General features: G+C 37.6%; 1 long non-coding RNA gene across 2 annotated transcripts; it reads left to right on the top strand.

Annotated features, from left to right (window-relative positions):
* The first annotated feature begins 6 nt into the window (after positions 1-6).
* LOC109367178 lies at positions 7-15,605 on the top strand. Of its 2 annotated transcripts, none has more exons than XR_004159483.1 (3): positions 7-592; positions 11,706-11,770; positions 15,284-15,605. It is a non-coding gene; the product is annotated as an uncharacterized LOC109367178 (long non-coding RNA). The 2 variants fall into 2 exon arrangements; XR_004159484.1 differs by lacking the exon at positions 7-592 and adding an exon at positions 600-1,009.
* Positions 15,606-15,611: the final 6 nt, after the last annotated feature.

Genomic DNA, 15,611 nt, shown 5'->3' with positions numbered 1-15,611 from the left:
AAAAAAACCCCAACCAAACTACTTTGGGTTTTTCTCCTGAATGTCACAGGAGAAGGACCCCACCCAGAACAATAAGCTGCAACGTCCTTCTCCAAGCTGTAGATACGCAAAAACCTCCCCTCCGTTTTACTGCATCGTTGGCATGTTGCTAATTCAGATACCCTGCTGCCGACTGAGTTAACAGTGAAATCTCAGTTGCACAAATAAAACAACTCTTACAGCTTTGGAAATTATGCATCTCCTGAGGACAACTTTTGGGGTTTCCTAGAAGTTTTTCTATCAGACACCACATATAATCTGTTTACCTCTCAGTCGTTGCCATCTGGTTTTGCCCTACCTAGTAGCTGAAGGCTTTCTCAGCTCGAAGCACATAGAAAAAATGCATTTTATTGTCTTGAAATTTCTTTTTTAAATGAGTTTGAAACCAGCTCTAAAGGGGAGATAACAAAAAACAGCAAAATCAGAGGAGCAGAGGTGTCTGGCAAGAACCTTAGGAAGCCTACTGGAAAGAAGGTTCTCAGTGGATCTGGTTCCATCACCACTACGTTTCAACCAGATGCTGTCATTCAGCATTTCAAAGAGAATCAGAAAGGTAAGCAAATACTTTGAACACCTGTAGCTATTAAAGCAGCTAAAACATTTATCATTTTTTTTCTTTTCCTTACTTTCTTTTCCTTTCTTTAGAGGGAAATGCCCACTTGAGTCTGATCCAACTTTGATGCTAGCCTTGTGGATCAGTATTATGTGATCTCCAATGCTTCTTATATCCTGATTTGTTCTGTGAGTTTAAGCTGGGTGTAGTAGAAATGCTAAGTCATGGCCTGAAGCACTGATAGAGCACCTGGTGGGAAGGCAAGACAACCCAGGGGAGCTCAGATGTATGCAGTGTACTTGAGTGACAGGAAGGGGATAAGCCAGGATCCACCCCTTTCCAGACCTCATTTAAGTGCTGGCAGTGGGGGCAAGGGCCTCTCTTTAGAGATTCCTGTGTGTTTGAGGCTTTCTGAAGGTCAGTAGCTTTTTTTCCCCACTTTTTTTTTCTGTGTTTTTTGTTGTTACTTTTGGGTAAGTTCTTTCTTATTGCAGCCTGGGACCTTGCTGCTCTGCTGTTGTTGCTGTGCTTTCTATTGCGTTTCATTATGTCAAACAAGAAGCTTATTTTAGGTCTTTGTTTTATGTTTCAACAGGATTTTGGGTGGGTCATCAAAATGTAACAGATCATCTATCCACTACAAACTATTTCCTTTTGTGATATCCTTTGTTGTGTGAGAATCAAACAGATTTAATTTGTGAATAACTCGCAGCTTAGTTTGCTAAGTTCTCTGCTTCAAGTAGCCTTTTCCTCTCGTGTTTTACAGCTATAGTTGACTACATAAATACGAGGTGGCATCCATCCTGCAAAGCTCTTGTGTACACTTAAGGTTAAGCAATACTCCAAAGGTCTTTACGTTCTTTGTTTTTTAGTGGAGCAAGAAAATCATTTCTCCAAATACTATCTGTTCCTAGGAAATACCAAGTAGCATTTGTAATCTCTGGTTGGTTGGGTTGCAAGTTTCCCCTCCCCCCCCCCCCCCCTAAAAAAAAAACGAAAAAAAAAAAGAAAAAAACCCAACTAACTGAAGAAAACTGTATCCTTTCTATTGAAAGAGTGTATCTGTGGAACTCTTTATATAAATGTACCTACATCACTGACTAAATTACAAACAGCAATAGAAAACATCTAGCAAGTGTGATTTAAGATGGTTTATGGTCTTTCACTCTAAGCTATTTTATTGGCAGCATTATGAGAACACTGCTTTCTTTAGGAAACTAGCTGCTACCAACTTGATCTGTGAGAATAAGCTTTTGCTTAATTATGAAGTTTAGCATCTGTTTGTAACAGGAGAGTTTTGTGGGCAAAGGAGTGTTTGTCTTCTAACATAAGGGGCTTTAATCCCCACCTGGGAATTAGCTGCAAATTCAAAATTCAGAAGCAGGAGCTTGTGTTGTTCCCTGTAAGTCTTAGAAACTTAGAGGAGTCAACATCTCCTGCTTTCTCCTTTGGCTTTCTTCCTTAAAGCTCCTTAATGAGTTTGAGGTTTCATCTCTACTGTCTGACATCACTGGCCTTGTAACCAGATTCCTCAATTTTTATTCCCCTTTTAGCCTGATATTTAGAGGTACTTAAGTATCAGAAACCTGCCTGTTTTCATCTTTCCTGAGTCAAAACAGCCCTGAGCATCTTTTTACAAGTTAAATGGAATGTTAGATGGAAAACATATTCATTTCTGCTCTGTATAGCTCTTTATTTTTTCCTTCAATAAGCAGATGTTAAGGAGTAGATTGATCAAGCCCAAATTTCACTTGGTTAGTGGGAATAATGTTAGTTATCAGCTCTGATATGTAATTTAGGCAGATTATATCAAGGCCTGAATGCTTTGCAGTCAGAGTTTTTCTTGGTGAATATATATTTTTGTAGTGCTGCTATACCCTGTTTAATGTTCTGTTTTTGCTTCAAATTTACTCTGATTGAGCGTGCTATAAGTATTTATATCAATGTCAAAGTCTAGTTACAAACAGTCCCTTGCCTCATTTAACAATATTTTCCTTAGCTCCTTGGGATCCTGGTGGTGACACCAGAACTTCTGTGTTTTCTAATTCCCTTGCATGAATACAGCTTTCTTCCTTTACAGGTCCTCATTAAATAAAAATATTTCAAATATTTTGAATCACACCATAGCAAAACATTCTGGCATAACACATAAATTACTGAGAAAAAGCTACAGTGAGCATGGATGCCTCCCAACATTAATAATAACAGGGCAGCACGTTGCATTCCTAGCCTGTCGCATTCTGTTTCTTCTCCACACTGCAGCAGCAACCTTCTGCTGCGGCTCTGCCTCTGCTCCAGCAGTGGGAAATGGACAAGGAAGGGAGGTACCAGGGTCCTTATGTGCCCTCCACTAGAAAATCACCTCTTGTGTTCTTCTTTTGCTCCCAGGTCGTGTGATGGGGGGGAGATGGTAGCACAGTATTTGCGTGCTGAGCCCTGGTCCGCACCAGTTAGCCAAACCTGTCTATTTCAGCATGGATTGGGGCTGCATAAGTTAGGGATGTGCAAGAGTTATGCCAGTTTTACAAGGCGATGAGATTTTTTTGTTCAGAACTAAGCGTTGGTTTTTGTAATGGAGCAACTGATTCTGAAGAGCAAATTCATGTAGTAGTGTTTGGTTTAATGCATCAAGTTATTTAAAATCTTGTATTTTTGGACTTATCTGTTCTCAGTTTCCTAGTTGGTTTTTTTTTTAGTGTTTTTTGTAGAAATGTTTGAAATTTACCTGTAAAACTGAAATGTTCTCATTGTATTGACTTTTCCCAAAGCTAGGCTATTATATGTCTCTTCTGTACAAGCTTTTTAAGTCTCATTATTGTGCTTTTGATTCTTTTCTACAAAATAGTCTTTCAGAAGTGCCCAAGCAGAGTGACTATTTTCTTCATCAGTTATTTCCTACTAAATCTGTCTATGCTGCAGGTTAAAATCTTTCTCCTTTTCTCCCTCGACTGCCAGCTCAGCTATAGTTGATCACACAATTTGGTCTGATGATAATTTATTCCAGTTAATGATGCATGAGATGCAAAAAAGCCTGAGGAAGGAGTTTGGGGGACTGGAAATTAGGAGAAAAAAATTCCCCAACCAAACATTCCCACCTTTTTTCCTTGCGAACTCAGCACATCTCATGCTGAAATTACTGAGACACCATGGAGCCCTGCTTTTTTTTTTTTTAGCAGTCTCTTGGTGGTGGAGTCACACTTTAAATCATTCTGCAAAAGCATGACTTAGTTAACACTTCATTATACAAGAAGGTTACCACTATGCTGGATTTGGCAGAAAATTCTGACTCTTCTCATGCATTTTATCCATCATCCATTTCAAATTAAGAAAAGGTGATGTGATGTTCAAAGTTCTTGTCTAGCAGGAATATGGCTATCTACTTATCTAACCATCAGCTGTGCTAGATGGATATTCTAAAAATATAAAAAGATCAGATTCCAAAGATAAATAAAGGCACTCAAGGTTCCCCCCTTGAAGTAATAAATATTTCAGTATAAAGCATTATTTAAGGAGTGACATCTTTCATTGAAGAGATCATGAATGGCATGCAATATAATTTTACAATGTGGTTAGTTAAATGAATTCAGTAAATGGAGGACAAAGCTGTTTGCTCGTATTAGGGTTTCCAAACTGTGTTCTTCAGATGACCAGTTGTCAAAGTGTCACGGTAACATGCACATATGTGGTCCTGGAGCCAAGTCATCCCTTTCATAGCTCGTGTTGAGGGAAAGGGAACCTGTAAAATATCTGAGGGGGAAAAAAAAGTGTAGGAAATTTGGCAGTCATAGTCTTCGTGGAAAATTCTTTTTCAAAAAGGAGAAAATAGACTTAGCACCAGAATAATACCATATCCAGTTTGCAACAACATTCACACTGTCATAGCACTGAGATTCAAGCCTCTTAAGGAAGTGTAGGTGCTTATGGTTAGTTTCTACAGCTGAATCTAAATTCTTAATTCACTTTTTGCTCAATTCTTTAAGCGAGGTTTCAACTCACATTGCCTAAATATTTAAACTGTGAGATATGCAACTAAATAGTAAAATATTTGAATTTTGTATCTTTTTAAGATACAAAATTAAAGCAATAATGAGAAATCCCTCTGAAATGGATAAATACCATTCCTGTTTTACTGGAGGTATGTTAAAAGAAGCATTGTCATCAAAATAGATGAACTGCTTCACCACAGCAAATACAAGCTTGTTTCTGAATCTAGCTATTCTTCTTTGGATCTCTGTCAGCTAAAAAAGGATGTTCTAATTAAAGATATCTCAGTCTGTTTCAATAGGCACGGGCTTGTGAGGAAAGACTTCTCAGCTCTGGGCTCAGGTCTGTAATAATGGGATATCCTGACAAAGAAAATACAGAAATACAGTACAGGAAGTGCCATTAAGAAGTCACCTAGTCCACTTCCCTACAAAAAAATATTTTCAGTCCTATTTATATAACTTTTTGAATAAAGACTGCAGTGAATGTTGTAGAAAATGACTGCTACTCTCTTATTGTCTCTTTGCTATTATGCTAACACAGAGGTTTTTTCTCCCAGTGCAAGTGGGTATCAAAAAATACTTCAAAAATTTTTTATAACTACAATTTTTCAAAATGAGACAGTTTTTAACAATGTCTTGAAGTACGTCTATTTCAGAATAGCATTTAAACTTTTATAAGCTGCTGATACAAACAGAAAACTGAGAAATAGCAAAACAACACCACGCTCTAATGGGTAGCCTCTGTTTTCTTTATGAAGCCAGTTGTTATCTAAATGAAGTCTGAAAATTGATTGCATCGTTAACACTGTAACAACAGTACAAGTTATATTTTGAAACCTAACAGCCCCTCCAAGAACAAACTCACACAGTGGTACAAAAGAATTCAGATAACTACTTGAGAATAGAGACTGCCAGAAATGAAACAGCAGGGATTAAGTTTAAATTGAGTTTAATTCATATGTCTAAGTTAAAATTACCCACAGAATTTCTGTAGAGGTGGTCAAAACTCACATAGGCAGGGTCCTGCAGCTGGCCTGAATGACTGTGATTCTATGGAGAAGACTGAGCAGCTGTCTGTGGCCCTGCTGGACACCCTTCCATGGGATCCTGCCTGCTAGCTCACTGAGTAAGCTGAAGTTCAATGGTTGTAGTCTACCTTTGCTTCTTCTACTCTGCTACTAACCACCACATGACACTAGAGGAGCTGCTTTCAGACTGTAGAGGTGGCATAAGTTTGTTATTTTTCTAAGTGCCAGTTTTCTTCTAGAAAAGAAAAAGTAGATGAACCATTTGGTGCTTCATGTCTCTGACTGTGCCACATGTGCTTATGAACTGGGGAAGAGGAATAAGTGGCCAACCAGAGCCTGAAAAAATTCTGTTCTTCAGTTTCTGCCTTTGATAAAGAATAATAGGTATTTCTTTTTGTATGAATATTTCATAAGTTGTCCATGGATTTCTAATACCCTGTGACCTCCCAAGAGATCTGCTAGTCATTCACTGAGGTGTAATAATCCCAGTAGGTTCTTTGCAAGTGTCCTTCATGGGATACTTCATGTCCTTCAATGACAGATCCATTGCCTTCTTCCAAATGGGTCACTCCATAAGTTGTACTTGCTCTTTTGTAACCCCTTCTGTCTCCATATATCATATGGAATGTGGGTTTGTGTATTGCTTTGCCTGTCTCTCGAGCAGAGGGGAGTCTCTAGAGGGAGAACTTCTCATGTCATGTCAAGAGATTTGAGTCTCAACCCAAGTGCTCAGTCATCTTACAAAAACAAGGGCACTGTCCATCACCACTGAAGGGTTGTTAGAAAAAGATGTCCGTGTGCATAGGTCTTCCCATCTCCAGATATGAGGACATATCTTTTTTTTTTAAATAAGAGTCAGGCAATCAACATATGTACCCATTTGTTGAAATCGGCAGAGATAAAATGGTCACCAAATATGACTGACTTGAAAATTTCTGAAGTGACTGGTAGTGCTTTTAAAACTTACTAAGTATTTCAGCTACTTACTAAGTGTTGACTTGATATTATGAAAGCCTTCCTACTCTGGTTCCCATATATAGCACAGTTATCTGTAATCAAAAGGTGAATTTGGAAAAGTTTTCCTGTTCCTGGTAGAAAGCCAAGACACTGAAGGTACCTCGATGAAGATAACTGATCAAAACACTTCAGAAACTGATGCAACATATTTAACTCAGACTTACACAGATCCCTGAGATAAAAGCAAAACATCAGAGAAAGGTCAGAGGCAGGCTTGAAACACTTCTGCTGAAGAGAATCAGTTACTTCAGCTATACTTTAATCATGAACCAAGTAACATTCTTGCATACATTATAGGTTTTCCAGGGAGATCTACTATTTTTGCAGGAATAACCAGTCTTGAGAGTGATTGGCTGAAGGCGCTGTAGCAACATGTCAAACCCCTTTTTTCCACATTATAAATTCAACTGCCTTGGCGGAAACCACCTCATGCCTTGGAGCATTTTAGGACAAACATTAATAATAACAAATTCTAATTGGTCATTATTACTTGAACAGAAAATATCGGATTTCATTTTCACCAGTAGGAAATGAAAATGTCATGTACTGTAATATGACAGGCATGGAATTTACAGTAGTGATATGTACGTGTAATTACCTCTATATGTGTAAATGCACACAAAGCAGAACACTAGGGAGGCCGTTTTACAACAGATTTAATCAAGAGAACATCTATGTCTCCTCATAAACTTACTTAACCAACTTTGAAAAAAGAATGGAGTTGATTAGACAGGTTAATGGGGTGATGTCTTTATAAGTGACAGATGGCCATGTTAGAACAGAAAGTTGTTCACTCTCCATTTTTTATTTTGTTTTACTTATGAGAGTATTTTACCATTTTTTTTTTAACTTATGAAAGCATTGCTCATACATTTTTGATTAGCAATGGTTCACTGAAAAAAAGCAATTTCCAGTGAAACTGAACTTTTAACTGGATGGATGTTGTAATTATGCTTAAGTGGCAATAATCAAAACTAAAATACAGAATGATGTATAAACATCCTGACCTCCCCACATTGGGTTGCAAATGGCAAAAAGTGCTTACAGATTTGCAAGCTCATAAGAACATAACAAAGAAATGGAAACATGAAGAAGAAAGCTGTTTTTTTACATTATTAAGGGAACCCATTAGTGATGAATTTGACAGAGTAATTTAAAAAAAAATTAGAAGTTAAAGGCAAGAGTTTTAATAATAATTAAAAAATTATTAGTGCAACATAAGCTACTAAAAAAAAGTTTCTTCCTTTCTTGGATTTCATGATTTTATCCCAGGTGTAGGATTTTGATTGCTAACCTTGTCTCCTATATGTAAGGTATCTGGAAGTGGATCACAGAAACGGTGTTAACTTGAAGGAGGGCTTGCTGAGACCTCTGGCCAAGTCTGAGAAGGATAAGTGAAATATCCAAAGTTATTATTAAAAGCCACAATTGCAGTAGTTGCTCCTGGCTCTTTTCTGGCTATTACACTGCTCAGCAATGATCTGTGTGTGACCACTTGTGAAGCTCTGATTTCCAGTGCCTGTTCGGCTGTTAGATAATAAAAGCTGTATGTTTTTTTTTCTGCATCACAGAATTCTGCACCACTTCATTTCTTCTTCCATGTGAGAAATGACCATTCCTGAGTGGAGTGGAAATGAAGAAAATAAGACATGCATTGCTAACTCCCTGTTTTTTTCCTCTCCTTTTACTGTCTGCCATCTCTTTTGTAATTTGTCAGTGTTGTGAAGTGTATTGCTCCTTCATCTGATGCAGATCGTTGATAAAAATAATCCTATTGAATTTAATCTCCAGACATGAATTTGAAAACTGAAGTCTCCCAGAAATGTTTCCTCTAGAAGACTTGTATCTAAAATTAGGATTTCTGAAAAGCCCTAAACTAAACTTTAAAAACACCTCTGGATCTTCAGTGTCCTTCTGAATTTACCAAGATTGTAATTCTGGAGCAGTGGCACTATCCTGAAGTACCTATGTGAGACTCTGCAGTAGACAACAGTAATGGAGGAAGAGTTTGAGATGTTCAATCATGACAGTGTCTCTGCAGCATATCAGAGAGTTTGGCTCGAATTTTTGCAAGTCTTTTGGGTTCTGTCATATCACAGACCACGTTTTGTTCATCTGTACAGAGGCAATTCAATAGTTTCTGTAACAGTGGCTAATCTTTGTTACCAGAAATGGATCAGCTTATCTCTTACGTGTGTGAGTAGGTGGCTGCCAGCTGCAGAGATGTCTTGTTCTACATTTTACTAGTAATGCTACAATTGACACTTTGAGGTGATAATTTGACATATTTAAGTCACTGTGCAACTCAATCAACTTGTCCTACAGTTCACCCCTTATAAACATAAACAAAACAAATTTCACACATGGTATTCATCTGGGTAATAGCTGCGATTGGCTTTGTGTCCTGTACTGGCATTTCCAACAGAGTAATTGCAATAGTGTCAGTAAAACTGCTTATCAGTCTGTGTTAGTGTTGCAAGTGTTAGCAAGGCAAGATGGGCATCGTACCCTGGAAATTGTTTAAATCTACCCTTGTTCAACTAATTTCTGAAGTTCAGTCAAAATCTAACATGTACAACTACCATCACCAACCTCTGCTGCTAGGTTCCAGATGCTCTTCAGAGCTTTCATCTTCCCTAGAGTTAGCTAAATGCTCACAGCAATTTGGGCTAAGGATAGGTAGAATTTTTTGGGTTTAGTTGGTTCTAACTGCATCAGCAGTGGATCTGGCTACATAAATATAGCGAGGAAAAAATATGTGGGGTTAATATGGAAAGGATTATGTGAAAGAAGACGACGGTAACCACCCACAACAACTGTCTTCCAGCAGTTTAGCTGCTCTGCAAAGTGCTCTGGTCTGTGTAAATCTCTTGATAAGCAAAATGCCATAGCTAATCTATTCAGACAATTCTCCATTGCTTTTAGTTTATTGTGATTTCTTAAAGTAAATGTTCCTTAGTACATGGCTATTATAATAATAATGAAAGAAACTGTGTTTTGGAAGAGCCTGGTAATCGCTGCGGTCTTGTCTTGTTTCTGTTGTCACCTCTTTCCTAAATCTCACTGATTCCCTTGATTCTTTACTGTTCTGACTTTACTGCTCAGGCAGGGAATGTCTGTCTACCTGTACAACTTCTTGCCACTGATTCCTGTTTTATATTAAAATAGCTTCCAAATCCAGCTCCTGTGAAAAGTAATTTGTAAGGGATTTTCAAACATCCTCTGAGATCATACTGGAGTTTTACGCAGAAAACCTCTCTTAATCCCTCTCAGAACTCTAATATGGAGCTATTTCGAGGTCTTTTGTTTCTTTTGGGCTCTGTGCTTGGCTCTCACCTTCTAAGCAGCAAAACCAGGCTTGGCTGGGGAGTTCAAATAGTGTGTGAAAAATGCCGCTGCAGCACAAGCCAGGTGTAACAAAATGGGTCGGTACAGCTCCTGCTAGGCTGGGAGCAGCTGCTCCCACAAGCTCAGAAACAGCCACAGTCCAGCACAGCAAGGCACTGAGCACAGACTCGAGGCCAATTCCCTACAGCACACTCTACAAGCATACAGCTATCTATTCTGATAAATGCACCATGTAGACTTGGGTGTCAGTGAATACAGCCGTAGTGAAGAACCTTCTGCTTCCTATATGCTCATGTTTTATGCCTATGTCTAAGTTTTGCCTGAACTAACCAACGTAGGTATTACTACCAAAGCTGAAAACATAAACATTTCTTGTCAGTGCTACTGGAAATTGGGCTCTTAAGAGGGCTTTCACAATAACAAATGTTTTCTTTGCATAAAAGATGGTGGGGGAGGGGTGAAAGGAAGGCTAACATACTAAGGGTGTATGACTTAAAGGAAGTAAGCAATACTCATTAAAATAGTGGACAATTAGTTGTTTGATGAGTTTTTTCAGCATTTACTCTAGTAAAAGTTCACGTTTCCTGTGAGGAGGTATTTCCTGTCACAACTTAGATCTTATAAGGAATTACACTGATGCTCTTATGATCCTTTCTAAAGCTAAAGGAGCAGAATAAGGTAAAGCAGCTGCTTTAGCTGAGTGTTATTGTAATTTCTTGAGAAAGTGGAAGTGTATTTTCTAATAGGGTTGATGTGAAGACTCATTAAGCATCATTTATTCAGTGTTATTTAAAAACAATGATAGTAGCAATCCTCCAGTCAAGAACATGTAACAAAAAAATGAAGAAAAAAACTGATTACCATTCTAGAGAAAAGTGGACAAAATTCTTCACGTTAAAAGTTACATTATAAAATTACATTACAGTAAAAATAAAAGAATTGAACAAAACAAAACCTCTAACACATACTGAAAAAAAAAAAATCACCTAACCAAAATAAAACTTCCTCTTTTGGCAAGGCTAATCTTTATTTTGGGATTATATTGCTCTCCTGAAGTATTGTGCTGTGTGAAAGCAGAAAGAACCCAATGTTTAAGGTCAACAGTATTTATAAGCAGCTTTTTTATTTGGAGTTTAATTTCTAGCCACGGATTTTTAAAGCAGTTCTTAATGCTCAAGACCAAAGAGCATTTTGTCATAAAAAGTTATAAAATGATTACTTCCTTGTGTTTACAGGCAATGTATTTTGTTCCAGCAGACTGTAACTGCCAAAAGTCACTCTTCTTGCAATAGATGCAACAAAGCTGGCAGTGAATCTACTTTTCAGCTGCCATATTGAACTCCCCATCTTAGGTATTTATGCACTTATTTATGCATATACCCTACTGTCTTTGACAATTGAGGCCAGGCAAGAAGCATTTCTTGATCTGTAAAAATATACAGAAAGATCTGTCAGAATTCAACATGACACTTTTGACTCTGTGGCAAACTGATTTGCTGGAGTATGCCATTTGGATGAAAATGACTGAAATCCATAAAGAACAATTTTAGCAATTCTCCTTTATTTATTTTGTATCACTAGGATGATAATAAAGAAGAAAACAGGAAAAGACTAACAACAAATATTGCATCAGCACAGATGAGAAGAAATATGATAAGTGGAATTCATATCCAAGTCACTAGGTACATACAAACTTCCAAACGATATTTCATTTCTACTTTTGCTTGGTTGCAGGTAACCTGATGAAGACCTTAAAGATATAAAGGCCAACCATGGAGGCAGGGGGTACTTAAAAACAGGTAAGGAAAACCAGCATGTGGAAATGCATTCTTAACCAGATTAAATGCTCAAATAAAAATTATAATTTATTTCTCTGTTCATAAGAGGGAAGACAATACTTTAGGAAAATACATATGACTCATAGAAAGACATCGAAGGCAGAAAAGGAGGCATCAGGGAATTCTAAGATTAAGATATCAGGATTACACAGCATGTGTATAACCAGATACACTCACTGTGCTGTAACAGAGACTGGAAGCTCCAGCGTTACAGTTCTAAACAATTCAAATACCAAGGAAGAAACTGCAGGCGAATGCAACTCAAATTAGAGATTATCATCTCTTTCTATAATGTATGTATATAATTAAGGGAAACATGGAAAGAAAGGGGGGGGAGTGAGGGGGAAGGAAGCTCACTCCTCTGTTAGTACTTGGAATTTCGAACAGGAGAGTAACTATAAAATGTTTCCATTTTGACATATGTTCTGTAGAGGAATGTAACCATATAATCAAATCATGTAAAAACGGAACTGTACAAGCATCATAATAGAACAAATTCCAAAGTCTTTTTTTAAATTTCCCTAACCATTGGAAATTCAATACCAACACACATAAAGAATAGCATTTCCAAGACAGAGATGAATTGAAGTATTTAATGATGATGTATCCAGTTAGAATACTAGCTAATGTTTATTAATTACAACCTTCTAAGGTGTGCTTTTTGGAAACACTGCCTGTCACCTCAGAAAATCTGTACTCTTTGGTGTGAGAGTAGTCAGGGGGAAGTACATTCAAACAGTTTTTTTCACAGGCATAGTGCAATATCAAGGATAAGGAGCAACTTTTATTTCTATTCACCTCTTTGGAGTTTCATTCATATCAGAATTCTAAGCACAGAAACTTCTGCTGATCTGAAGAATTATTCCTTTTCCCTCCATAGAATGAAACAAATTACAACTTTTTATATAACATAGACAAAAAAAAAGAAAAAATATTTCTGTATCAGTCTTTCAGCAAGTCCTGCCTACCTTCCTGAAATAATTTCCTAAGGCAGGATCTTTGATGCTATCATCTTGTTGTGATACCTTATGAATAAAAATAATATCAAATTAGAAAACAAAAAACACACAGAATCCCTGGTCCTATTCAGAACTACACCAGACTGATTTTCTTATGTGAGAACTAGCATGCAGAGAACATTTCAACTTTGCTTAAATAGTTTCTTTAGGAAAGGTGCTGGCAGTCATGTTACGGAAACAGCTGTTATGGTTATTTCCTGCCTTATTTGGGACTTGAATCTATGCTTATAACATTATAGAAAAGGTTCTAGAGAACATGATTCTGGCTGGAATGTAATTTATGCCAGAATTATGTATCCAGGGTTTGTTGTACATAAAATGTGTACAGAGAGAGAGCTCTATGTAACCTACTAACTAGTGTTATTTTACTAGAAATGTGCATCTAGCCACATTCTCATGGGAAGAATCAAAGAATCATCATAGAATCTTTTGAGTTGGAAGGCACCCTTAAAGGCCATCTAGTCCAACTCCCCTGCAATGAACAGGGATACCCACAGCTCAGTCTGGTTGCTCAGGTCTCCCTCCAGCCTGACCTTGACCATCTCCAAGGACAGAGCTTCCACCACCTCTTTGAGCAACCTGTTCCAGTGCCTCACCACCCTTATTCCTTAACATTACCAATGAGAACAGGGACAGAAATCACTAGTAAATTTCTCTTTCTTGGAAGAGATCTGAAATATCCAGCCTGTACATTAATGCATCTTACAGTTGTTGCATTTATACGCTTATTTAAGTGATAACCTTGTTTGGAATTGATTTGGCTGCTTAATGTTCAAAATGCCACTTGAATAATATATACAACTAAAGCTCCAAGTAATGTAGCAGAAAAGATCCAAGCAATGATGAGGTGAATCCTCACACAACAAAGCAAAAAAATCACTCTTCAAGGAGAAATACATCAATACAGATTTTGTTAGTGGCCGACAGTAGAAACAAGACAGAAGAAATTTAACAAACAGCAATGGTATGTATACAGATGCTCTTCCAACAAAGGAGATAACTACTTAAATAACAGTGTTGCTATGGTGGATATCAAGGCCTTGGTGTAACCCACTATATACACATGTTAAGCAGTGCTTTTCTCTCAAAGAGCTGAGTGCAGCAGGTAGATTTAGAAGAAGAAAAAAACATGTAGGTTGGGAAACTTGAGCTGGGTATGATTATGAAGAGTATCATGCATTGCAATCTGAACAAAGTAGCTGTGTGGTCATTATCAAGTAGATGGAGAAAACAAACTAGAGATGTTACAATGAACTTGAAAGTGCTCGACTGATGTCTATGCATTAGGAGTCAGTGTAGCTGTCCAAATAAGCAGATTTAAGAAAACTTAAAAAATGTTAACTTGGCAACTAATTCTGACATTATATACATTTTTCGGATTATAGATACATTTTCATACAGATCTTAAGAACTGTAGTCACTGGAGCTCTTCAGGAAGACAAATTTAATCCTAAAATGACTAAAGGAAATTGTGGAAGTGGCTTTGAAATATGAAGAAATGAAATTCTTTTCTTTATCAGTATTTTGTCTTCCAAAATAGCTGATCGTTTGCTTTTCAACCTATTCCTTTCCTGCCATGTTTGCCCAGACATCACCTGAACTCAGTGTTTTTTTCTGACCAAAAAGCATGACAGCATGACACATGGAGGAATGGTACACAGCCTTAAACTCTACAGAGCTGAAAGCCAAATGCTGTACTATGACTTAGAAGTGTGCGAAGTGCAACATGCTTGAAGAAGTTGTAACAGACTTTAAGGAACACATGCCATACCAAGTGTGTCACATATGATCAACAGAATTTGGTAAACATTAGTTATTTCTGTAAGAACCACGTCACAATCATTAGAAGACAGATTTTTCTCCTAAGTATTTGTGTTCATATAGGAAAAAAATAGGATATATTTTGATGAACAGAAAAATGGGAAAAAAAAAATCTCTGCTATTTTTTAAATGAAAGCAGTAGTTAATAGACACAATTGTTAATGAAAAGATGAGCATCTGGCAATTCACATAGGACAGTGTTGTTGCTTTTTTTTTCTAATTGGCAAGAAGTAGTAATTTCCAAGATGAGAGCATCTAAGAAATGTCTAACACGTTCCATAGGGAGTGCTGTCACTTAGACCTAATGTGATGTGTATGATGTTATCAGTGACTCTGTATGAAGTTAGTTTATCATCATAGGCTGTGTGCACCTTTATGCCACTTAATTGTTGAGACTGACAGTGCTTAAATGTGAGCAATCAAGTGACTTGCAATCAAAGTTAATTACAAGTGTATATAGGTGTTATATTTCTGTTGTTAACAGTGTTGTGAAATAATAAGCTAATGTAAAAAGCATAGAGATACTGACACAATTAAATGAATTATTCTTTTCCCCAGGAGACTCCAAAAACGGAAATGAATGTATTGGGATTCTAACAGAAGCATTTTGCTTTGATTTTATTCCTATCTCTAGATGCGATGGAGTGAATCCAGGTTTGCCCGTGAAACTTTGTTTTTTACATGAGAAGAACGACAGCTTCAGTATATAATAAATCGCGAATTTTTTAAGAGAACAAAAAGAGGTCTTTAAGCCGACCGAGAAAGAACGCAGCCAAAAGGATCAAGCTGACCATCGCAGGGCTAACTTACGAAGACCTCGCTGTTCGGTTCCACATGAAAGACGCTCAAAAGGCAGGGCAACGGACGACAACACAGAGCCCTGGCACAGACTGGAGGCGCACCGACAGAGCAGACAGAGCTACGGGTGCAGCACCGCCGCACCGCTCTCCTCACGGCGCGGC

The sequence above is a fragment of the Meleagris gallopavo genome, chromosome 4 (assembly GCF_000146605.3).
Source record: "Meleagris gallopavo isolate NT-WF06-2002-E0010 breed Aviagen turkey brand Nicholas breeding stock chromosome 4, Turkey_5.1, whole genome shotgun sequence".
Taxonomy (NCBI): Eukaryota; Metazoa; Chordata; class Aves; order Galliformes; family Phasianidae; genus Meleagris; species Meleagris gallopavo.
This window is presented reverse-complemented; position numbering and strand designations above follow the sequence as displayed.